At 40.5% G+C, this 25,306-nt stretch overlaps 1 protein-coding gene and 1 non-coding gene across 2 annotated transcripts in view; one reads left to right on the top strand and one right to left on the bottom strand.

Moving 5' to 3' along the window:
- Positions 1–25,306, bottom strand: part of CDH8 (cadherin 8) — a 414,745-nt gene that overhangs the window by 286,796 nt on the left and 102,643 nt on the right. The gene's annotated exons all lie outside the window — the stretch shown is intronic.
- LOC118641115 lies at positions 17,607–17,712 on the top strand. Its single transcript, XR_004961555.1, has one exon. It is a non-coding gene; the product is annotated as a U6 spliceosomal RNA (small nuclear RNA).

Below are 25,306 nucleotides of genomic sequence, written 5' to 3' on the forward strand. Positions count from 1 at the left end.
CCACAGCTCAGGGAAGGAGCACACTGGCCACTGTACTTTGTGGCCTCAACTCAGCAAAAACTCTGAGTGCCCTCTAAATCCCGGGTGTCCTCACAGAGTTCCAGCCCAGTCTGCCTTCCGTCTGCCATAGCCCCCAGGTGAGTGGCTGTGGCTATTTTAGTGCTCTGTTTGGGCTCTCTGCACTGTGGAGCTGGCTTAGTTTTTATTCCCCAAAGTCACTGCTCACAGCTAAGACTGCTGCTGTCCATGGGCTCCCAGCCCACCACCCTTTCACACCTCCTCATATTCTACCAGTGTTCCTGGATATATGGTCCTGTCTTGCTGCTTTCCTGTTGCTTTTTTCTGAGGAATTGTCTTTATTTTAGTTGTAATTCCCGTTTGGTCCTGGGAGATCATCTGTGTAGCTTCCATTCACTCCGCTTCCATTTTCACATCCTCTAAACCTATGTTGTGCCCCCGCACCCTTCAGGTCCCAAGGGTAACTGGATCACACAGTCACTTCAGGGATCTGGCTCTATACCTATGTTATGGGCTGCTGGTTCGCACAGGCCTCTCTGGTGCTTCAGCACCCCACAGGCCCCATGTGTAACTAGATCACGCATTCCCTGCTGGTTTGTACAGGCCTCTCTGGTGCCCCTGCACCCTGCAGTTCCCATGGGCAGGCAGCTGGATCACACCAGTCTCTCTAGGGCTCAGGTTTCCCACTGTTCTTGTAAGCTACTGGACCACACAGGCCTCTGTGGATCCTTAGGTCCTGCCACCGCCCCATGGTGCTCAACTCCTGCTCAGTTTTTGTTGTAGTTTATGGGGATGGGTCTCAGCTGCTGGTCTGTGCTTCTGTTGCCTGGAGATGGATGTCTGCAGCCTCTGTTGCTGGGAGTATATATCGACTCTGATCGGGCTGCTAATATGGGGGATGGTGCTGGGCTCCCCGCTGTCCAGGGCTTTGATGATCGGCACCTTGGCAGCTCCACTACTGTGCACTGGTTTGTGTTGACACAGAGTGTCCACTGGTCCAATGATGCCAGGTGCACTGGTGGGCTCAGGTTGCTGGGCCCTAGCAGCTCCCACTGCCTACTCCCAGGGAAGACCCGGGATCTTCCAAAATGGTGGGACCTCCCCACTGCACAGGGAGAAGCCCCCTGAAGGGCCATTTACCTCAGTAGCAGGCTGCTCCGTCCACGACACAGGAACTTTTTGCTCCGTGGCTCTGCATTGCTTGGACTTGGTCGTCCACCTTCATGTCCACTCACACTCTCTCACACACTCGCTCACTCTCCCACACACTCACCCTCCCTCTGGTCCTGCCCGCTGCCATCTTCTCTCTCATGCCTTATTTTTTAATGAGAAGGGAATCAATTACTGAATTGATAGATTAATACATACAAAACTTATGTCAATCACATGACTAAGCCAAAAACTAAAATGCAGTAAGTATAATCATGGGTAAGTTTACCATCTACAAAACCGTTCTATAAATTTGTTCTATAACAAAGATACATTAACGCTCCCTTTTCTGTGAGGGGCATATCCTAAGACCCCCAGTGGTATCCTGAAACCTCAAATAGCAACAAACCCTACATGTACTATGCTTTTTCTTACACATACGTACCTATGATAAAGTTTAACTTATAAACTAAGCAATTTAATGAATTGAAGATGTGTTCTTACCATTGATCCTAGCAACCAGACCACAGATATTTTTTTGTCTTTTCTTATTAAGTCAAGAACTTGAACATTTTTGTGTAAAGGAAGCACTTTACAGCTTTTCTTTGGCGTATTCAGATTGCCAGAATCACTACCTTATACTTTGGGGCCCTTAGGAGTTACTTGAACACAAGCACTGCGATACTACAGCAGCTGTTCTGATAACGAAGGTGACTGCTGACTAAGGACTAGAGCATATACAGACAGCATGGATGTGCTGCACAAAGGGATGACTCATATCCTGGAAGAGGCGGAGCTGAACAGCACAAGGCTGCACCACACTACACGAGACTGTGTGCAATTTACAACTCAAAACTATTTTATATGGAATTTTCCATTTAATATTTTTGGACTATGCTTGACCACAGGTAGCTGAAACCATATACAATAAAATTGTCAATAAAGGAGGACTACTCTATGCAAGGGGTAGTACTTCAACCAAAGGGTGATACTTAATCATTGTGGTGATTGCAAATGACTGCTTAAAAACAACTGCTTAATTACATTTGTATTATATAGAACCAAGAGCAAAAGAAGTGTGAATTGTAAAAGTAAAAATTATAATAATGTGGAATAACTGCCCAGGAGATTTCTGTTGAAATTAGCTAAAATTGGAGAAAAAAATACACACACTTGCACATATATGCATGTGTATTTTTAAATGAGAAATATAATTGTATTACATTCACATACATATAATCTTTAGATGCAAGTTAACCAACTGTTGCTAAGACACATGGTCAATTTGAAAAGAGGGCTAAAATTCTTTGTAATTGGCACACACGTCACTGACCTTTGCTTACATTACAATTATACTGCCTATTTGTCAATGCATCTTGAAAAGTGTCTAAAACTAGCTTATTTCTTTTATGCCAAAAGGAATGAAAGTTTACAACCTCGCCTTGACCTTTGGAGTTCTGCATTCATCACTCACAAACCTTAGGAGACACTTGCTTTGGGCTTAGAACGTGTATTGAGAAGTGAGTGAACCTTTTATTCTATAAAAATAAACCATACACACTTTCTTGATCCTGGTAAAATAGTGTCCAGATTTAAAATAGAAACTAAAGTGAGAATTTGTACTATATCATTTCTTTCTCCATGGACCATTAAGAGTTTTCTAGCTGTAATTCTGTCTAGTTAAGAAAAGTGGTCTCTAGTTATTTAAAGGCAAGAAAACAAAATAAAACAAAACCCCAAATGTCACCCTCAACAAAATGCCTGATGTTATTCTTCATAACACAGCTTGAGTAGCCTGGTCACATGAAGGACATTATTTAATTCATGTTTTTTTCCCCTATGCTTTCAATCATACTAATTGAAAATGGTGAGACATATAGATTGATAATGTCTCAGTTAAAAAAAAAAAAAAAATGGAGATAATGAGAACTTCTTTTAGCACTCATTAGGAATCAGCCAGTTCCCAGGAATGCTGTCTCAGGGGGTGTAGCTGTCCTGGGCTTTTGCCTCATGCCGTGCTAGAAACCCACTGTCCACTGTCAGGAACTGTACACCACACATCATCCGCGTGCATCAGAAAGTTTGTGAGGGATTTTACTGACAGTAATGGTGGTAAATGTTAAATAAAAGTAGAATAAAAATATAACCTACAATTAAGAGAGATTCTTTAAGAATATCAGTTGTATTAAATGTGTGGTCCTGGGATTTGTGCTGAACACACACATACACACACACACACACACATATCTAATCAATAACTGTATTAGAAGTTATAAAGTATAATGAAAAGTATGAAAATCTCCATGACATACAATATTGTTAATTTAGAATGGAAATTTAAAAAATGGCAGTGGGCAGGACCAAAGGGAGGGTGAGTGTGTGAGAGAGTGAACTAGTGTGTGAGAGAGTGTGAGTGGACATGAAGGTGGATGACCAAACCCGAGCAGTGCAGAGACGCAGAACAAAAGGTTCCTGTGCTGTGGACGGGAGCAGCCAGCTACTGCGGTAAGCGGCCCTTCAGGGCGCTTCTCCCTGTGCTGCAGGGAGGTCCCACCATTTTGGAAGATCCCAGGTTTTTCCTGGGAGGAGGCAGTGGGAGCGGCTAGGGCCCAGACACCTGAACCCAGCAGTGCACCAGGCACCATTGGACCAGTGGACACTCTGTGTCAACACAGACCTGTGCACAGTAGTGGAGTTGTTAAGGGGCTGGTTGTGGAAGCCACAAATGGCCAGGAGCCCAGCACCATCCCCCACAGTAGCAGCCCAAACAGAGTCTACCCCCAGCAACAGAGGCTGGGGAACAGACATCCATCCCCAGGCATAGATCAGCATCTGAGACCCATCTCCAAAATCTACAGCAAAAGCTGAGCAGGAGCTGTGCCCCATAGGGCAGCAGCACTCCCCAGCAGTCAGTGACAGACCTGGGGCTCCACAGAGGCCTGTGTGACCCAGTGGCCCACAAGAGCAGTGGGAAGTCAGGGCTTGAGAGGGACTGGTGTGATCCACCTACCTGTGGGAGCTGTGGGGTGCTGGGGCACCAGAGAGGCCTGTGAGACCCAGCTGCACACAAGATAGGCATGGAACCGGGTCTCCAGAAGAAATTGTGCAATCCAGCTCCCCATAGGATCAGTGAGAAGCAGGGACTCCAACAGGGTCTGTACAACCCAACTGCCCACTAGATTGGCAGAAAGCCAGGGCTCCAGTGATGCCTGTGCAACACAGCTGCCCACAGTATGGGCAGGGAGCACGGCTCCAACAGAGCTTTAGCTATACAGCTACAGGTGGCACCAGCGACCAGCTGAGAACACAGCTCCAGAGGGGTCCATGTGATCTAGCAGCAGCACCTACCAGGACACATCAATACCAGCCCCCAGTAGTCAATCCTCCAGGATCCACAGCAGGCAAGAGGCAACACACAACAAAACAGTCTGAGAGTCACAGTAGCCTTATTTGATATACAGTGAGCTGCCTACACATCCAAACATCCCTGACTGGGTCTACAGCTACCAGACGGCTATAATGGGGAGACAAAGAAACAATACCCAAAGGAAAAAAAGAAAAATCACCAGAAAAGGAACTACAGGAAATGGAAGACAGCAACTTGTCAGATAAAAATTCAAAGCAATGATTTTAAGGGTGCTCAAACAATTTGGTGAAAACTACAAGCAACTTAAGAAGAATTACAAATAGCTGACTGGGAACTACTTCAGCTTTAAAAAAGAGGTAGAAGCTATGCATAAAAATCAAGAGAAAATAAAGAATGACATAGCAGTTAAAAAAATACCTTAGAAGGTTTCAATAGCAGATTAGAAGAAGCTGAAGACCAAATCAGCAACTTAGAAGACAAGGTCAAGAAAAACACTCAAATAGAGCAGCAGATGAAAAAAAAAAAAAAAAAAAAAATTAAAAGGCAGGATGAAGGAACAATGCAAACTGTAACAACATTCACATTATAGGGATACCGAAAGAAGAAGAATCAGAGAAATGAATAGAGAACCTGTTTGAAGAAATGACAGAAAACTTCCCTAAACTGGTGAAGGAAAAAGTCACATAAGTCCAGAAAAAAACACAGTCCCAAGCAAGATGAACCCCAGAAGACCCACAGCTAGACACATCATAATAAAAATGCCAAACATTAAATATGAAAAAAGAATCTTAAAGGAAGCAAGAGAGAAACAGAAAGTTACCTACAAGGGATCTCCCATTAGACTGTCAGCTGATTTCTCAATAGAAATGATGTAGGGCAGAAGGGAATGGCATGAAGTGTACAAAGTAATGCAAGGCAAGGGTCTGAATCCAATATTACTCTATTTAGCAAGGCTAACATTCAAAATTGAAGGAGAAATAAAGAGCTTCACAGATAAAAAAGAAAAAAAGGTAAAAAAATTCACCACCACCAAACCAGCACTGCAAGAAATGCTGAAGGGACTATTGTAAGAATAATAAGAAAGAGAGGGGGAGAGAGAGAGTAACAAAGGCATAAAATTAAAATGGCAACTAATAACTATCTATCATAATTTTCTTAAATATAAATGGCTTAAATTCTCCAATCTAAAGACATAGGGTAGCTGACTGGATAAGAAAACATAACCCATATATATGCTGTCTACAAGAGACCCACCTCATAACAAAAGACTCATACAAGATGAAAGCAAAGGGATGAAAAAAATTTTTCCAAGCAAATGAAAATGAAAAAAAAGCTAGTATAGCAATACTCATATCTGACAAGACAGACTTTAAAACAAAGGCCATAATAAGAGACTGAAAAGGTCACTCCATAATATTAAAAGGAGCAATCCAACAAGAGGATATAATCCTGGTAAACATATACGTTCCAAATACAGGAGCACCAAAATATATTTAAAAACTCCTGGAGGACTTCAAGGGAGAGATCAATAACAAAACGATCATAGGGGGTGACTTTAACATGCTACTGACACCACTGGATAGATCTTCTAGACAAAAAAATTAACAAGGATATAGAGTCCTTACAAGACATAGTAGATCAGTTGGACTTCATTGATATTTACAGAACATTTCATCCCAAAGCTGCAGAATATACATTCTTCTCAAGTGCACAGGAATCATTCCCAAAGATAGACCACATGTTAAGACACAAAGCAAATCTCTACAAATTCAAGAAAACTGAAATCGTATCAAGCATCTTCTCATATCTCAGTGGCATGAAACTGGAACTCAATTACAATAAAACACACAAAAACACTCAAACACTTGCAGGCTAAATAGTATGTTATTAAACAATGAATGGGTTACTAACAAGATCAAGAAAGAAATTAAAAACTTCCTGGAAACCAATGAAAATGAACACAAAGCAACACAAAATCTATGGGACACAACGAAAGCAGTCCTGAGAGGGAAGTTCATAGCACTACAGGCCTACCTCAAGAAACAAGAAAAATTCCTAATTGACTTTCTAACTCTACAACTTAAAGAACTAGGAAAAAAACAAACAAAGAGAAAAACCCAGAGCTAATAGGAGGAAGAAAACAGTAAAGGTCAGAGCAAAAATAAACGACAAAGAGACTAAAAAACAATTAAAATGATCAATAAAACAAAAAAACTGGTACTTTGAAAAGATAAACAAGACCAATGGACCTTTAGCCAGACTCACACGGAAACAAAAAGAGAGAAACCAAATAAACAAAATCAGAAATGAAAGACGAGAAGTAACAACTGACACCACAGAAATACAAAGGGTCGTCGAAACATACTATGAACAATTATATGCCAACAAATTAGACAATCTAGGAGAAAAGACCATATATGAAAAATCTACAGCCAACATCATACTCAGTGGGCAAAAACTAAAAGCATTCCCCTTAAGAACAGGAACAAGACAGGGATATCCACTTTTGCCACTCCTATTTAACATAGTACTGGAAGTCTTAGCCACAGCAATTAGACATAAAGAAAAAATAAAGGGAATCCAAATTGCAAAGGAGAAAGTGAAACTGTCATTATTTGCAGATGACATGACATTGTACATAGAAAACCCTAAAGACTCCATTAAAAATCTACTTAACTTACTAAATGAATTTGGCAAAGTAGCAGGATACAAAATTAATGTCAAGAAATTGACAACATTCTTGTACACCAATGATGAAATCACAGAAAGAGAAACTAAAAAAAAAAAAAAAAAAAATTTCATTTACCATTGCAGAAAAAAATTAAGATACCTAGGAATAAACTTAACCAAAGAAGTAAAGAACCTCTTTGCAAAAAAAATACAGGTCATTGAAAAGAGAAATAGAGGAAAATACAAAAAAGTGGAAGCTGTGTGGATGAAGGGTTGGTAGATGGGTGATTATTAACCTTGTGATATGTATTCTCGCTACCTGGCCAGCCTAGGATCAAAGTGTGTGTGTGGACAGACATGTTTGACTGATAAACAGGAAGATTGTCTTGCTTGTATGAATGCTTCTTTTGCATGTGAATAAGATAAGGTTTGCAGAGAGGCCATCTCAAGGAAATAATTTACATAAATCCACTAGTAACCTGGGGGAACCAATCTGCAAATAAATGGGCCTGTGTCCAAAGAACTGGAGCATTTGCTGTCTTGCAAAGCTCCCTCTCACTCCGAGCAGCATGTGCTTGTAGTTTGCTGCATTGCATCGATTGATCCCGGCAGGCCCAGACATGACAAGTGGTGACACTGACATGACTCCAGTGGTGTGATTTGATGCAACCAGCAACAGAATGGTATGTGAAATGGAATTAGCAATCTGGATCAAAAGTAAACTATGCTTGAGTTTTCTCCAGTCAGCAGCGCCTGGCTTGGGACAGCTGCCCGCATATCTAGTGTCATGAAGGATTTCCAGTAAGACTGTATGGGGTTGAGATTTTCCAAAGATCAGCAACTTTATGCATGAGTCTTACAACAGCTGCTAAAAGCAGTGCTCCGTATTGGAATGGAAGCTCTTGTAGCTTCTGAGGGTCGTACAGGAATTCTTCCCATGGTTCCCTAAGGAGGGCACATTGGATTCTGACATGTGGTTCAAAGTAGGGGAAACTTTTAGGGTGCGCAAAGATTCAGGATATAAAATTTCCACCTCGACCCTTCTTTTATGGTGACTGGTATTTACAGCATTGCAACAGCTGACTCAGGAGATCAGTCCCAGCAGCGCGACCACACCAACCACCCCTTCAGAGGAAACTCTGGAGCCAACTGCCCCTGCATGGTCGACAAAGGAGAATTTCTTAGCTTCATCATGCCCAGTAATGGAGGGCTGTATTATAGAAGTCAGGAAAGTGGTGACTTTGGGGCTTTCCCAGCTATAATATAGCCAGGTCAACAACCTGTGCATGAATGTTTGCCCTATCAGGTTTTTAAAGAATTCAGGCAAAGCATAAAGGAGAGTGGTTTGCAAAGTTCCTTTACTATAGGAATGTAGGAGGGAATAGTTAGTAGTTATCTGATGACTCCCTCAGATTGGACGGCACTAGTAAAAACAGTATTGATGCAGGCAATTCTCTGTGTGGAAGTTCCAATGGAGGTTGGAGACCCCTGAGCCTCCACCACAGGAAGTGCCAGCCTGGATCTTATCACAACCACAGAATTAACCCTTAAGGAGTCTGATAATATTTGTTTAATTCCTACAGGAGTGTATGGTCCCTTGCCAAAAGGGAAAGTAGGTTTAGTGATTGGAAGGTCTAGTTTAACAATGAAAGGAATACAAGTGATGCCAGGAATAATTGACTCAGATTTTGAAGAAGAAATTAAAGTAGTGCTTAAGGCTGTGGATTTTCATGTATTAACACCGGGAACCCAAATAGCTCAACTCCTTTTGTTACCCTACTGGGTTCCTGGAGCCACCTCCACAATAAGAGGAAATGCAGGGTTTGGGAGCAATGGTCAGTGTGATGTTTTCTGGACTGCATCTATTAACACCAGAAAGCCCTTGCTCTCAATTAATATACAAGGGCAACTATTTTCAGGATTACTGGATACAGGGGCAGACGTTTCTATTACAACAACATGGGAATGGCCTAAAAAGTGTTCTAAAGCCCCAGTAGTACCTCTGCTAGTAATAGGAGTGGGAGGAACTCAAGCTCCTCAACAAAGTACTCGCTCCCTTTCCTGTACAGGTCCAGATAGACAGAAAGGATGGATTCAACCATATGTCAAGGAGTCTCCCTAAATTTGTGGGGAAGGGATGTTCTCTCTCAATGGGAAATGGTTATTCAAACCAAGCCTTTTGGCTAGGGGTCGCTGGTAAAATTCCCCTCCTTTCATTGGCCTGGAAAACAACAGAGCCAGTGTGGGTTGATCATTGGCCCTTAAAAGGGGGAAAATTGTTACATGCAAACAGATTAGTGAAAAAGCAATTAGAAGCAGATTATATAGAACCCTCAAATCAGTCCCTGGAACACTCCCATTTTTGTAATTTCTAAAGAAAAAAAAAAGGTGATAAATGGAGATTACTACATAATTTGAGGGCAATCAATGCTATTATAAATCTAATAGCCAAAGGTAGCAAAAAAAGCACTATAACTGACAGGATATAACCCTCAAATTCTGCATTTGCCTCTTACTCAGGAACAATTTACCACTTTGATTTCCCAGGCAATAGACTTTCAATACCTCTAGCAGATTTCATTGGAGAAATTAATTACTCTCTTCCAGCAAATAAATTCTTGCAAAATATTTCTTAGTTACACCTTAACTTGGTGCAAAAAATTAGTAATACCCCAGTACCTGGGGCTATAACTGTGTTTGTTGATAGATCAGATAAATCTCACAAAGCAGGAGTAGCCTGGAAAGAAAATGGGGAATGAAAAAATATCAGCAGCCTTGAACCTAGGTCAACTCAGCGTGCTGAATTACGGGCTGCAATATTAGCTCTTCAACAAGTTACAGAAGAGCCCTTAAATATAGTTACTGATTCACAGTATGTAGTTGAAGTGTTACAAAGAATAGACCAAGCCTTTATTAAGCCTTTAACTGATCAACATCTGTTAATCTTATTTTTGTCTCTCCAAACTTTAATAGACCAATGGAATCATCCTATTTTTATAACCCACATTCGATCTCTTTCCACACTCCCCCCTCCAGACCTGTACACAAGGAAATCAGCAGGCAGATGTCATCATAGCAACAACTCTTGCATTTCAGCAAGCGCAGTGTTCACATGCCTTTTTTCACCAAAATGCTCGAGCACTCATGAAAACCTCTCATTTGACCCTCTCGCAAGCTCAAGATATTATTACGTCTTGCCCAGATTGCCAACTTTCCAGAGGGACTCCAACATCAGCCGGAGTCAATCCTCAGGGTTTATCCCCTAATGCCTTATGGCAAACAGATGCAACACATATTCAATCATTTGGTCGATTTCAATGGGCACATGTTACTCTAGACAACCATTCCAATTTTCTACATGGAACTGCTGCTACCAGAGAAAAAGCTAAAGACGTTAAGCATTACTGGCTGTCCTGTTTTGCACATATGGGGGTGCCACTGGAAATTAAAACAGATAATGGGCCAGCCTATACATCTCAAAGCATTAAATTATTTCTTCAACAGTGGAGCATTAGCCATAAAACTGGCATCCCCTATAACCCTACAGGACAGGCTATTGTTGAATGTGCTCATGCTACTTTAAAATTATTAATTATAAAACAAAAAGGTGGGAGTATGGGTGAACCCCTGTAAATCACCTTTCTCTGGCAATCTATACTTTAAATTTTTTAAATCAAAATACCTTTGGAACCACAGCTGCGGAGCGACATTTTCGACAAAAGGCTTCTGCCACAGGGCCCAAGCCTTTAGTCTGGTACAGAGATCCACAGCAGGGGCCTGAGTGGCAGGGTCCTGCAGAATTACTGGCTTGGGACAGGGGTAGGGTTGTGTTTTGTCTCCTACAGGTTCCAAGTGGCTGGCAGGTGGATAAAATCTTACCATGAACAGGAAGGACCTGCCCTTCAACCTGACTCCCCAAATGACACAGCTGACCTTGGACACTGATCATTAGAGTTGCACTCGGTCCCTGACTTAGTCCCAGGGCTCCTCTCAAACCATTTTAGGGTTACCTGGTGAATCCTTAAGCAGTTGCAACAATGTTCTGAGGAAATGCTAACTAGAATGGGGGCTTCTCTTACCCCAAAGAATATTTTCTGGCCTACTTTTCTATAATCTCCACCCAATCTAGGGTAGGTATTTTATGCTGCTTACTTATATTATTGAATCCTACAGGAGCAGAATGCTGGTGTAATGAAGTGCTCCTTTACAATTCAGCTGTGCGTCTCTGCTTCTCCAGTGAGATTCCTGGTATTTTGATGCCTAGGATGGGTGGCCTCTCCCAATCCAGCCACCAGACCCATATAGATCTGAGGGGAGGCACCCCCTGAGTTCCAGGGCCCAAAGATCCTACTTAAGTTTCTAACAGAGCAGGCAGGAGACAACAAGATGTCCCCAAAAAGATGAAAGGAGACCTGATAGAAGCCTCCGGAGGTGAGTTCTAGGTGACCAGTCTATCTGGATGAGAGTGACAGGGTCGAACGCAGCACAGCCTCCCCTCTTGTGGGAATCCCCTTAAGATGTTAGGTACGGTTCAAATCTGGCAAATTCTGTTTCAAATCTGCAAATTCTGGTTCAAATTTGGCAAATTCTGTCCATTCATACCCACCACTGGGGCAGAAGGGGAGACTAATCACCTCCCAAATCGCTCAGGATAAGGAATTTCTGGAAGAAAATTCAAATGGTGTGTGAGTGTGACTGTGTAAATGTAATTGTATGTGTGAGTGACCGTGTTCCACGATGTTTGTAACGGAGCCTGTGTGAGTCAGGCAGACCAAGAAAAAGTTTCTGTCTTGTGTGTCTTCCCTTGTTTTTGTCCTTGTCTGCCTCCCTACTGTGTCTCCCTCAACTTTGTTCCAGTTAGTCTAATCATGGAGAGCAGCCCTAGTGCCCAGAAGACCTCACTGGGTTGCATTTTGAAACATTCTTAGAGAAGGATTTGAGGAAGGTTCTGATTAGGGCACAAATACTGGTCGTGGGCCCCAAAATGGGCCCCAAGAGAAACCTGGGCAAAGGGAGGGAAGTGCCTGTGAGGCAGAGATACAGCAAAAGGCCCAAACATGTTTCTGGTGCAAACATTTACTCTTTGGGCCCTAATTAGAGATTGCCTTGATCCTGTGCAGGGGGCTAATAAGATGGAGAAACAAGGTGTAGTGAAAGACTTGAGGAAAACTGAGAAAGGCTATGAGTCCTTAAAGACTTCCCCACCATCTTCTGCTACAGCTGTGATTAATATGTGTGCTTTGAAGGTCTGGAAAGAGCTTCCATCAAAAGGAAATAATTCACTAGATCTTACCTCCATCAGACAAGGACTTGAAGAGCCATATCCAGATTTTGGAGCTCAGTTGCTACAGGCAGTTAACAGAGTAATAAGTAATTCAAGGGCCATCCCTGCTGGTGGACTACCCTATGCATCCCACATGGTGCCACGCATCAGGACTGGGAGAGCCCCTTGTCCTGGCAAATGGGAACAGTGGACAGCAGGCGGGCACAAAGGCACTCACCTGGAGGCCACAGGATTCCCCGAGGAGGGCGGTCAGGCCATGGAAGGAGCGTATTTCTTGGGTGCCAGCCCGGGCAGCTTGTCTGTCTGCCGCCCTAGGTTTGGCAGCAGCAAGTTTCCATCAGGCTTCTCTGAACTTTAGGAAGTTGAAATTAGGGATCCCAGGCATGGGCACAGAGTGCTCTTGAAGAGAGTTTTAAAACACTCTACCCCACATAAACCCATGTGCTAGAATGGCACTCCCCTTTCCTGGATCCTTTTGAAAACCTGGGGTCAGAGAAAATTTTCCTATTCCTCTATGCATGGTAGCACTGAAATGCTGCCAGGAGGAGGGCTTCCTTGGACACTTTTCACAGTGTTCTCCTGTTAGGCCAAAAGGCCCAATTGTTTGAAATAACAAAGGTGGTAGTAGCAGCCTTAAGGGAAACAGGGTCAATGGAAAAGGATCACCCTAGGAAGAGTCAGGATGGCAGGCCTGGGTCCCAATCAGGAATAAAAAAGACTGGACAAAGTCATATGTAGAGGATACTGGTGCAGCAGACTCAGTTTTGACTGACCCAATGGGCCCTTAACCTACCCCTGGACTTCAAAGAGGACTATAGACGTTGGGAATAATACTGTGACTCATTTGTTTCTGGTCATGCTGGAGTACACATACCCCCTACTCAGACATGATCTTCTCCAGCAACTGTTCAATTGCTGGCCACTGCCACTCCAGGCCAGCCCTACATCAAGTTCCACAAGACATTGGCCATTAGTCCTGTGCCAGCCTTCCTGCAGACAATGACCTGGAGAAACCTCTACAGGACTTCCTGGAGGAAATTGACATAGTGCAGATGGCCCTCCCAGACCTTAAGGATGTCCCATTGCCATCATCAGATGAGATATTGTTCATGGACGGGTGCAACTATGTCCAAAAAGAAATCAGGTATGCCGGGGCAGCAGTAGTAACTCAAGACCTTGTCGTCTTGTCACAATCCTTGAATAGGAGAACTTCAGCACAATGGGCTGAAGTCATAGCCCTAATCCAGGCTCTCCAATGGGGCACGGAAAATCTGCTGCAGATCAGAAAACTTAAGAGGTCGACCTAAAACCAGTGGGGCCTCTCCAGATACACTAGGTCAAAAAATGACTTAGCCAAGCAAAAATGAACCATAAAGAAAATCAATGGATGATGGGCATTGCCTTATGGGAGGCTGTTGATCCCAGAGGCTCTAGGTCGGACTTTAGTCAACCAGTTACACCGGACTACCCACTTAGTTTACACCAAGCTTACTAAACTCCTGCGAGGCAGGCAATGTTTAGTAAGGTCCTAGGGAAGGGAAGAGGAAGAGGGAAGCAGGAATATGTGGGTCTGAGTAGGGAGGAGAAAAAGAAAAACTGGGGAATGAGCAGACTGTAGATAGATTGAGCAAGCTCTCAGGTTAATGTCAGGGGAAGGACTAGGAAAGTCACAGAGGGTCTATGCAAGTTAAAGAAGGATTATGCAGAATAAAAAAAGGGGGGGGGGACATACATAGCACATGAACAGGACCTTAAAAAAAAAACCTTAACCATATTTACTTTGGAAACTGGTGAAAACTGGACCACTCTGCTCTCCCTCACCCTCTTACAGTTCTTGCAGGCTCTTCAGTCTGCCAAGAAGCTATCCATAAACACATCTGTGACACCCTGCCTATGCTCACCTCAGACCCTATGCACACTTTCAGCCTGGGGACTCTCTGTGGGTAAAGAAGTTCACCACCCAGGGACTAACTCTGGCCTGGAAGGGACTATATGCTGTCATTCTGCCTGCACCACTAGCTATCAAGTTCTCCGAGGACTCTGGCGAGTGGTGTCCTCTATGTAGAAGACCAAAAAATGAGTGATGACACTCCTGATCACTGCAGCCATGGCCATTCCACAATTTCAAGAAAACAACAAGGGGGAAGATGTGGGGATGGGGGTTGGTAGATGGATGATTTGTAACCTTGTGATATGCATTCTTGCAACCTGGCCAGCCTAAGATCAAAGTGTGTTTGTGGACAGACAGGTTTGACTGACAGACAGGAAGATTGTCTAGCTTGCATTAAATGATTTTTTTGCACGCAAATAAGATAAGGTTTACAGAGATGGCATCTCAAGAAAATAATTTGCATAAATCCACTTGTAACCTGGCAAAACCAATCTGCAAGTAAATGGGACTGCATCCAAAGATCTGGAGCATTTGCTCTCTTGCAAAGCTTCCTCTCACTCTAAGCAGTGTGTGTTTGTAGTTCATTGCATTCCACTGATCCCAGCACGCTGAGAGATGGCAGAAAGCATATACTTTGTTCATGAATTGGAAGAATTAACATCATTAAAATGTCCATGCTACCCAAAGCGATCTATAGATTCAAAGAAATCTCCATCAAAATACCAATGACATATTTCACAGAACTAGAACAAACACTCCAAAAGTTTATATGGAACCAAAAAAGACCCTGAAAGTCACAACTATCTTGAAAAAAAAGGAAAGAAAGTAGGGAGGGATCACATTACCAGATTTCAGGTCATACTACAAAGCCACTGTGATCAAAAAGCCTGGCACTAGCACAAGAACAGGCAGATAGATCAATAGAACAGAATAGAGAACCCAGAAATTGACCCAAAACATTATGCTCAATTAATATTTGACAAAGGTGGCAAGAGCATACAGTGGAGTCAAGACAGTCTCTTGAATAAATGCTGTTGGAAAAATTGGACAGCTACTTAGAAAAAAATGAAGCTAGAACACCAACGTACACCATACACAAGAATAAACTCAAAATGAATAAAAGACTTAAATGTAACTTGTGAATCCATAAAAATCCTAGAAGAAAATGCAGGTAACAAAATTTCAGACATCATGGGCAGCAGAATTATCACTGATACAACACCTAAGGCAACAGAAACAAAGGAAAAAATGAACACATGGGACTACATCAAACTACAAAGCTTCTGCACAGCAAAAGAAATAATCATCAAAATGGAAAGAGATCCCACTATATGGGAGACCATAATCGCCAATGATGCATCAGATAGGGGGTTAATTTCCAAAATACATACAATGCTCATACAACTCAACAAAAGGAAGACAAAGAAACCAATTAAAAAATGAGTAGAGGAAATAAATAGACACCCCTCCAGAAAGGACATACAAATGACCAAAAGACATATGAAGAAATGCTCAACATCACTAATCATTAGAGAGATGCAAATTAAAACAACAATGAGGTATCACCTCACACATGTCAGAATGGCCACCATCAACAAATCATCAAACAACAAGTGTTGGCGAGGGTGTGAAGAAAAGGGGACCCTAGTACACTGCTAGTGGGAATGCAGACTGGTGCAGCCGCTGTGGAAAACACTATGGTGTTACCTCAAAAAATTAAAAATTGAACTTCCATTTGACCCAGTGATCCCACTTCTAGGAATATACCCTAAGAAGACTGAAACACTAATCAGAAAGAAAATATGTACCCCTATATTTTTAGCAGCACTATTTACAATAGCTAAGATCTGGAAACAACCCAAATGTCCACCAGTAGAGGAATGGATAAAAAAGCAGTGGTACATGTACACAATGGAATACTATGCAGCTATAAGGAAGAAGTATCTCTTATTCTTTGAGATGACATAGAAAGACCTGGAGAGTATTATGGTAAGCAAAACAAGCCAAGCAGAGAATGACAAATATCACATGATCTCACTTATTTGTGGAATATAATGAATCAACAAACTGATGAACAAAATTCTCCCAGAGACACAGAGGTGGGGTAAAGTCTGACAAACCTCAGAGGAAGGGAGTTGCGGGGGTGGAGGGGGTGGAGGGAGATAAACCATAGAACTTATATGCATATATGAATCACCAGTGGATATAGACAAGACAACAATCTGGGAATAGGGTGGGGGAAATGGAGAGGAGGGTGTCAATGGGGGAAAAAGGAGAAACAACTGTAACAAAACAAATTAATAAAAAATGTTTTATAAAGATTAAATAAAGTTTTATAGTAAAAACAAAAAAAGTAGAATGTAGCACTCTGGGACCTACTAGAGATAATGTTAAAAACAAAAATGCAATTCAAAGCTTTTAGATTTATATTCTCCAAAATATGTTTTGGAGGTGTTTGTGTTTTCCCAAATACTCTCCACACAGGAGCATATGTATGCCCTGTGAAAAATTATTTGGAGTTGAATTTTGACATATACAGTGTCTTGATTATTATACCAGTCTATGCAACAACCTAGAGCTAGAAGGATTAGGCTATAATTGTGGCTTTACAATGGTGAATATTGTATCTTGACTTATTTTGTGAGCCCCACTACATATTTTTTATAAATACAATGGATAAGTCAGAAATGTATCCTGCCTTCAGTGACATATATTCTATTGGTCCTGATGATGACTTGATTTACACTCCACAAATGAAAATCCAATAAGTTTAAAAAATATAGCCAACTGTAGGGGGGGGAAGAGATTGTAATGTGTACCCATATTACCTGGGGAATCTAGTTAAAATGCAATTTTGATTCAGCATATCTATAACAGAGCCTGAGAGTCTGTGTTTCTAAAAAAGCTCTCACTTGGCATGATGCTGTGAACCACAGAGCGCATGGGACACACTCTGAATAGCAAGGCAGGATTCCAATCTTTGAAGTAAAAATGAGAAACAATTGCCCTTATAAGAAAGTTATTGCCTTGGCCGGTGTGGCTCAGTTGGTTGAAAACTATCCCTTGCACCAAAAGGTTGCCAGTTTGATTCTGGGTCAGGGAACATGCCAGGGTTGCATACTCAATCCTTGGTAGGGGTCTGCAGGAAGCAGAGGATCAATATTTTCCTCTCACATTCATGTCTCTCTTTCTTCTTCTACCTTCTGCTCTTTCTAAAAATCAATTTAGTGTAGCTTCGGCAGCACATATACTAAAATTGGAATGATACAGAGAAGATTAGCATGGCCCCTGAGCAAGGATGACATCCAAATTTATGAAGCATTCCATATTTTTTCACTAAACAAAAATGACAATAAATAAGTACATATCATTTATCCCCTTAAATGTGAATGGTTTGACTGCTTCGATAAAAAAGACACAGAGTAGCTGACTGGAAAATAAAGCATGACTCACATATATATTGTTTACAAGAGACCCACCTCACAACAGACGCACATAGGTTGAAAGTGAAGGGATGGAAAAAAATATTTCAAGCAAACAGAAAGCAAAATACAGCTGGGCTAGCAATACTCATATCTGATCAAGAAGATTTCAAAATAAAGGCCATAACTAGAGACAAAGAAGGCCACTACATAATATTAAAAGGATCTATCCAACAGGTAGATATAACCTTGGTAAACATATATCCACCCAATTTAGAAGCACCAACATATATTAAAAATCTTCTGAAGGACTTCAAAGGAGAAATCAACAGCAATACAATCATAGCAGGGGACTTCAGTACCACACTGATATCACTGGATAGATCTGCTAGACAAAAAAAAAAAAATTAACAAGAAAACACAGACTCTAAATAAAGTGCTAGATAAAATAGATTGAATAGATATTTACAGAGAATTACATCCCAAAACTGCAGAATTCACATTCTTCTCAAGTGCACATGAGACATTCTCAAAGATAGACCACATGATAGGACACAAACTAAGTCACTACAATTTCAAGAAGATTGAAATCATATCAAGCATCTTCTCAGATCACAATGGCATAAAACAAGAAATCAATTGCAACAAGAACATGCAAAGACATTTGAAAACTTGGAGGCTAAATAGCATGCTATTGAACAATGAATGGGTTACCACAAAGATCAAGGAAGAAATTAAAAACTTCCTGGAAACCAATGAAAATGAACACACAACAACACAAAATCTAAGGGATGCAGCAAAAGCTGTTCTGAGAGGGAAGTTCACAGCACTACAGGCCTACCTCAATTAGCAAGAAAAATTTCTAACAAAATATGTGACCTCACAACTTAAAGAACTAGAAAGCTAACAACAACAACAACAACAACAAAAACCCAGAGCAAAGAGAAGGAAGAAAATAGTAAATATTAGAGCAGAAATAAATGACATAGAGACCAAAAAACAAACAAACAAACAAACAAACAAAAACAATTTAAAGGATCAATGAAACAAAGAGCTGGTTCTTTGAAAAGACAAACAAGAATGATGGACCCTTAGCTAGACTCACCAAGAAACAAAGTGAGAGAACCCAAATACACAAAATTAGAAAAGAAAGAGGAGAAATAATAACTGGCATGACAGAAATACAAAGGGATTGTTAACAAATATTATAGACAATTATACAACAAATTCCACAATCTAAGTGAAATGCACAAATATCTCGAAACACATAGTCTCCCAAAACTGAACTGGGAAGAGATAGAAAACTTGAACAAACCAATAACAACAGAAGAAATTAAAGATGTAATCAAGACTCTCCCAGAAAAAAAAAAAAAAGACCAGGCCCGGACGACTAAATGGGGAAATTTTACTGAACATTCAAAAAATAACTAATACCCATTCCCCTCAAACTATCTCAAAAAATTTAAGAAGAAGGAAGACTTCCAAACTTTTTTTATGAAGCCAGTATAATTCTACTTCTAAAACCAAAAAAAGACACTACAAAGAAAGAAAACTACAGACCAATATCCCTGATGAACATAGATGCCGAAATCCTGAATAAAATACTAGCAAATCGAATCCAGCAATACATCAAAAAAATTATTCACCATGACCAAATGGGATTCATCTCAGGGATGCAAGGCTGGTACAATATTCGCAAATCAATAAATGATATACATCACATAAACAAAATGAAAGATAAAAATCATATGATCATATCAATAGATGCTGAACAAGCATTCGACCAAATCCAGCACCCATTTTTGATAAGAACACTCAGCAACCTGGGAATAGAGGAATCATATCTCGACATAATAAAGGCCATATATGAAAGTCCTACAGCCAACATCATACTCAATGGGCAAAAATTAAAAGCATTTTCCTTAAGAACAGAAACAAGACAAGGATGCCCACTTTTGCCACTCTTATTTAACATAGTACTGGAAGTCTTAGCCACAGCGATCAAACAGGAAGAAAAAATAAAAGGGATCCAAATTGGAAAGGAAGAAGTGAAACTGTCATTATTCACAGATGACATGATACTATACGTAGAAAACCCCAAAGACTCCATCAAAAATTTCTAGACTTAATAAATGATTGGCAAAGTAGCAGGATACAAAATTAACGTCAAGAAACTGATGGTATTCTTATACACCAATGGTGACCTCACAGAAAAAGAAACTGAAAAAGCAATCCCAATTACCATCACGGCAAAAAAATTAAGATACCTACGAATAAACTTAACCAAAGAAATAAAGAACCTATTCACAGAAAACTACAGGTCATTGAAAAAAAAAATAGAGGAAGATATGAAAAAGTGGAAGCACATATCTTGTTCATGGATTGGAAGAATTAACATCATTAAAATGTCCATATTGCCAATAGCAATCTATAGATTCAATGCAATCCCCACCAAAATACCAACGACATACTTCACAGAACTAGAACAAATACTTCAAAAGATTATATGGAACCAATAAAAGAACTCAAATAGCCACAGCAATCTTGAAAAAAAGAACAATGCTGGAAGGATCACATTACCAAATTTCAGGTTATACTACAATGCCACTGTAATCAAAACAGCCTGGTACTGGCACAAGAACAGGCATATAGACCAGTGGAACAGAATAGAGAACCCAGAATGGACCCAAATGCTCAATTAGTATTTGACAAAGGTGGCAAGAGCATACAGTGGAGTAAAGACAGACTCTTTAATAAATGGTGTTGAGAAAATTGGACAGCTACATGCAAAAAAATGAAACTAGACCATCAAATTACACCCTACACAAAAATAAACTCAAAATGGATAAAACACTTAAATGTGACCCATGAATCCATAAAAATCCTAGAAGAAAATATAGGCAACAAAATTTCAGACATTATACGCAGCAGAATTTTCACTGATACATCACCTAAGGCAATAGAAACAAAGGAGAAAATGGACACATGGGACTACATCAAACTCAAAAGCTTCTGTACAGCAAAAGATACAATCAACAAAATGGAAAGGCAACCCACTGAATGGGAGAACATAATTGCCAATGATATATCAGATACGAGGTTAATTTCCAATATATATAGAGTGCTCATACAACTCCACAAAAGGAAGACAAAGAACCCAATTAAAAAATGGGCAGAGGAACTAAATAGACACCTCTCCAAACAGGACATACAAATGGCTAAGAGAAATATGAAGAAATGCTCAACATCACTAATCATCAGAGAGATGCAAATTAAAACTACTATGAGGTATCACCTCACACCTGTCAGAATGGCCGCCACCAACAAATCAAACAACAAGTGTTGGCGAGGGTGAGGAGAAAAGGGGTCTCTAGTACACTGATGCTGGGAATGCAAACTGGTGCAGCCGCCATGGAAAACAATATGGTGTTACCTCAAAAAATTCAAAATTGAACTTCCATTTGACCCAGTGATTCCACTTGTAGGATTATACCCTAAAAAGCCTGAAACACCAGTCAGAAAGAATATATGTACCCCCATGTTTGTAGCAGCACTATTTACAATAGCTAACATCTGGAAACAGCCCAAATGTCCATCAGTAGAGGAATGGATAAAAAAGCATTGGTACATATACACAATGGAGTACTATGCAGCTGTAAGAAAGAAAGATCTTTTATCTTTTGAGACGACATGGAGGGACCTGGAAAGTGTCATCCTAAGTGAAACAAGACAAACAGAGAAAGACAAGTATCATATAATCTCACTTATTTGTGGAATATAATGTACATAACAGTCTGAGGAATGGGGTTGTCCCAGAGACATGGTAGTGGGGTACAGACTGACAGTCTCCACAATAGAGGGTAGTGGGGGAGAGATAAACCACAGAACTTATATGCATGTATGCATGAACAATGGACATGGACAACAAAGCTGGGTATAGGGCAGGGAGGCAGGGAGAGGGGGAAATCAATGGGAGAAAAAGGAGAAACGTCTGTAACAAAAATAAATTAATTAATTAATAAAAAATAAATAAAAAATAAAAATCAATTTAAAAACATTAAAAAAATAAAAAGAAAGAAAGTTACATTTACCGGAGAAGTTGTTTTTCTCTTTCTTACCCTGTGAAAGAGACCTCCTCATCTCTATTTGAAATGCACAGCAATCTAGACAAAGAGAAATTGTACAGCCAAATTTGAGTCCAGGTCCAAATCTCTTTCTCTTTGCAATTAACCAAACTCTCTGTGTACCAAACAGTAGCAATCAACATCAGTTGAAGAGTTTTAGGAAACCAGAAGCAATGCACTGTGTTGGGGAACAGAGTGTAATGAGGAGAGTGACCGAGGAGGGAATGAATTCATAGGCAGGGTATCTGTAGGCTTGTGGGCATCTCATAGATACTATTAGGGATACTAGACTTTTATCCAAAGGAGTTTGAAGAAATTAATGAAGTATTTAGAGAAGAATAACATGTCCAGATATGTGTTTTTAAAATACCACTCAGATTACACTGTGGAAAACTGATTGAAAGAATGTGATTTTGAGCTCAGAAAATAAATTTTAAAAAAATTAAATAAATAAATTTTGAAAAATGCACTGTGACATAAACCAGGCAAGCAAGCATAGAAATATGGTTCATGGTGGTGATTGCAAAATAAAGAGGTGTGGGGAATATTTACTAGGATAAAATATTAGTGTACATATTCATTAACTCTATATGCTTGGATTTGTGTTTTGCTTTGTTTTACAACTTTACACTGGCAAAAAGAGATAAAGTTCCAAGAAATTTTCTGCCGCTTTAAGATCTCACACGGTTTAGTATATTTTGCCTTAGTTCTGTGTTTCCCAAAGAGAGAGAGACAAATTAGTTTTAAGTGGAACAGAGAGAACAATATCAAAATGTCTGGATGTATTTGTCTCTGAATGGATAGGGCGGCTGACACATCAAAACCTGTGATTGCAGAGATAATATTGCTTACGTCGGGGCAGAAATCATCTACCATTTTCAGATTGGACCGATGATGGAGGTTTGGTCTTTGGATGATGCTGGCATATGGAACAAACTAAATAGAATCACCAGAATGAATGACATTGCCTCGGCCAACACCCTCCAAAAGCACTAAGTGGTGTCCAGATTGAGCCAAAGCCAATCAGACCAACTAAACCTCTAGATCACTAAGGTACTGCCTGCAGAAGAAATACCCCAGGCACCCCAGCCTGCCCAGTGGAGGTGGGGAGCAATGTGTTTCAGAAAGGAGTCTAGAGGGGAAATATAGGATTCATGTGGGAATCTAATCAAACTCCCACCTGTCCTTCAAGCCTTTGCTCATTGCTTACTGCATTTGGCTTCTCTGTTCCCTTGAGTAAGTGGTGACTCTATACTACTTAATGTAAACTGAGGGATAGAAATAAGAGAAAGCTTAATATTAGGACTGATGAAGGAGACTATACTCTTTTGTATCCAGTTATTTAAGAATATGGGGTTGTGGCCCTGGCTCCTTTGGCTCAGCGGTTGGAGCGTTGGCCTGCAGACCAGAGTCCGTGTTCAGTTCCTGCTATGGGCACGTACCAAAAAAAAAAAAATATATATATATATATATATATACACACACACACACACACACACACACATATATATGGGTTGTGGACTACTGATGTGTGCTTTGGTACATATATTAACTTTACCTTAAACAATTTACTTTTTCTATCACAGTTTTTCAAATAAAAACCTATATATAAAGTCAAATCATAGAACTCAGAGAGGTAAATGTCTGGGATATAGCAATCAGTCAATGAACGCTGCAGTTATTATTGCTCTATCTGAGTACCGTGACTTGTTCCCTCCCTGACATGGATCTGAACTCTGGACCATAAACCCCTCACCTTTGTGTCCCTGGAACTAAACACAAGATGTGGTGTATTATTGATATTCCAGACACATTTATGGAATTATCAGATGATCACAGCACTAAAATCAGAGAATTTAAGTCTGATTGTCACCCGAAGATTTTCAGAGATAAAAATGTGAGCTTCAGCTTCTAGTGCAATAATTGCATTGTCAGAACATGGCTCCCACGCCAACTCAGAGGAAACAGTCCACATAGAAAACTGCTGAAATAATGCCCTGCTGGAAATACTTTGAGTTTGTTAACATGAATACTAACCATCCAGACATCTTTTGCATTAAAACCTATGGCCTCAGGGAAGGGGATAATTATGGATGGATGTGACATTACATGACATTATTGATAAAAATGCTCCAACATTTTTCAGGCTAACTTTGGAAGAGTCAAACACAGGGCAGTCACAAGCTGTATACCTTGAGTAAGCATGATAAATGTAAAAGTAGGATATAGTTATCCTATTTGGAATGCATGAGCAAGCTTTAAGATGTTTATGTGTGGTGCTGAACTTCAAAAGTACAATCATCATATTATTTCATCTGAAATGAATTTACCTACACATTTTCATTAAATTTCCATTAGACCCAAATACAGCTTTATGTAGACAAATTCTGAGTGGGGAAGTTTAGTAGTGATGAAGGGCAGTGGCTTGTCCCTGAAAATATATAGGGTGGGGTAAAAGTAGGTTTATAGTTGTTCATATGGAAAATAATACAGTAATAGACAAAAATAATACAAGAATAAGCACTGTGTTTTGCATACTCACAACTATAAACCTACTTTTGGCCCAGCCTGTATTTTTAAAGCTTTCCCTGGACTTTAGCAATGTAGCATGAATAATGGAAATAGAGCCCGGCCGGTGTGCTCAGTGGTTGAGCATCGACCCCTGCACCAAGAGGTCACCGGCTCGATTCTCCGTCAGAACACATGCCCAGGTTGCAGGCTCGATCCCCAGTGGGATACATGCAGGAGGCAGCCGATTGATGTTTCTCTCTCATCAATGTTTCTATTTCTCTCTCCTTCTCCCTTCCTCTCTCTCTAAAAATCAATAAAAATATTTTAAAGAAATTAAAAAAAAAAAAACTGCCAACATGGGTATTGAACATTTAACACTGTCACACACTGTGCTGTGTTCCATTGCTTTATTTAATTCTAACAACTAGGGCTAGTAGATAAGGTTTGCCAAAACATTACCGACTTTTTAACAAGACTTAACTTTCTCACTTGTTTCAGGGAGAGGGTTATGTGGCTAGCGAGAGTAATGTGAGGAATCATTTAAAGTGGGAAAGATGGCTGCCTCCCAAACAGACATGTTCAAGTATGACCGACTACCACTCTATTGGTATTTAAGGCAAATGGGTCCAGTTAATGAGAAGGCCATTGTCTTGCTGAGTGGGATGGGCTAGTGTGGATGTCCAGAGCTTGCTTGACTACTCGGGGCAAAAGAGACAAACTTGAGGACTGCCACCAGGGGGCTTACTTTGCTGATCATTTTCAATGTCCTGTTCTGCCTCTAAATAAATGCTGAATTAAAAATTCATTTCGGTCAGATAAAGACAAGAACCATTTGATTTCATTCATATTTGGAATCTAATGAAGAAAATG

Source organism: Molossus molossus, unplaced genomic scaffold (genome assembly GCF_014108415.1).
Source record: "Molossus molossus isolate mMolMol1 unplaced genomic scaffold, mMolMol1.p scaffold_m16_p_25, whole genome shotgun sequence".
Classification (NCBI taxonomy): domain Eukaryota; kingdom Metazoa; phylum Chordata; class Mammalia; order Chiroptera; family Molossidae; genus Molossus; species Molossus molossus.